This window comes from Rhea americana, unplaced genomic scaffold (genome assembly GCF_003343005.1).
Source record: "Rhea americana isolate MKP2758 unplaced genomic scaffold, rheAme1 scaffold_2, whole genome shotgun sequence".
NCBI classification, from domain to species: Eukaryota; Metazoa; Chordata; class Aves; order Rheiformes; family Rheidae; genus Rhea; species Rhea americana.
In genome coordinates this window covers 13,243,593-13,245,082 of record NW_028186149.1, presented here as the reverse complement: position 1 = coordinate 13,245,082, position 1,490 = coordinate 13,243,593, and positions in this window count along the sequence as shown.

Genomic DNA, 1,490 nt, shown 5'->3' with positions numbered 1-1,490 from the left:
AGGTCTGTGAAAAAGAAAAGCCCTAACAGACCTGACTTTGAAGGAGGTGCTGATAGCCAGAAACCATGGTACTTTACCACAGTGCTGCGTGGTGGAGCCCAACACAGATATCACTATGCTAACTCCATTGGGGATGTGCATCCATCAGGAGTAGGGCAGCATCATAAGGAGTTACTAACTTGGATTCTGTAAGCAAAAGAACCACAGCTGTGTGATGCTGCACCTAAAATACTGTCTTGCATCTTGACGATGGTAATTAATTAGACCTAGCACTGCACTGATGAGGTTGTGCTCCTTCAATTTTTCTGGTGTATTGGTACTTCCAAGTGTGGTTACAGCTAATTCAGGAACCACTGCAAAGATGTTCATTGTCAAAACCATGACAGATATTATTATCACCACAGTTACATGATCAAATTTCACTGGCAAAAAAATTAAAAATCACTTTCTGTAAACGTGCTCAGGCACGTTCATCAAAGCTGTACTACATAGATGGGCTAATGACTACTGAGTGCTTGAAGTATGCAAGTTCAAAAGCAAGGAGTGAAAATGCAACACCCACAGGATGTTGGATAAATTCAAAGAACTCATGGTCATATTTAGCAAACAGAATAATTCTTTGTTATGCATTGTTTATTTACCTCTAATAAGTATCATACAGGATAAATGCCCTTTTTATTTCAGCTCCTAGAACATTAAAAGAAAAATATGTGGAAGCTAGCTGAGGGTTTTGCAAGCAAAACTGAATGGCAAATAAACTGAGGTAAGTTGGAGTTTATGTCCCTGAACATATTATACAATCAGTGCATAAGACAGGGTTTAAATATAGATTGAAAACCACAGGGTATTAAGTATCTAGGAATATTTTACCTTATGGAGTTGAAGGCTACCACTAAACTTAACAAAGAGGTAATGTGAAATACAGTGAAAAAAATAATTCCAGGGTGGTCTGTGCCACATACCGTGTCATGTGGTGGAAAAGGCTGAGCGCCATAACAAAGACATTGGGACCAGACCTGATGTTAAATAAAAAAATACATGTTAAACATCTATTTACTTTCCATAAAAAAATCTTTAAAGAACTCATGGATTTGTTAACAAAATTTTATGGTATTATAGGGAGCCCAAAATCTGAGATGAAAATAGTAGTATTAGCCAAACCTTTAGGTGGAGCAGATTTTCCAGAGCTACAAAAATGCTGGGTTTTTGTGAAGCCAAGGAATGGATACCGTATAAGTGGAYGGCAGCCCATCTGGATAGTCTTTAAAAAAGCACAAATATTATTTTTTAATTTGTTCTCTTTAACAATGGAGAACTGAAAAGCATGTAAATCTGAAAGCAGCGCTGAAAATCACGGCTAAGGAGGATTTTGAATTGTAAAGAAAATGCGAGGGAGAATAGCAAGTGAAAACAAGGCGAGTCTAAAACTAGTGGAAGATTCGTATTTCTCTCTGTGTTTTTTTGTTCCTCGGTGTCTGGGCCCTGAGGGC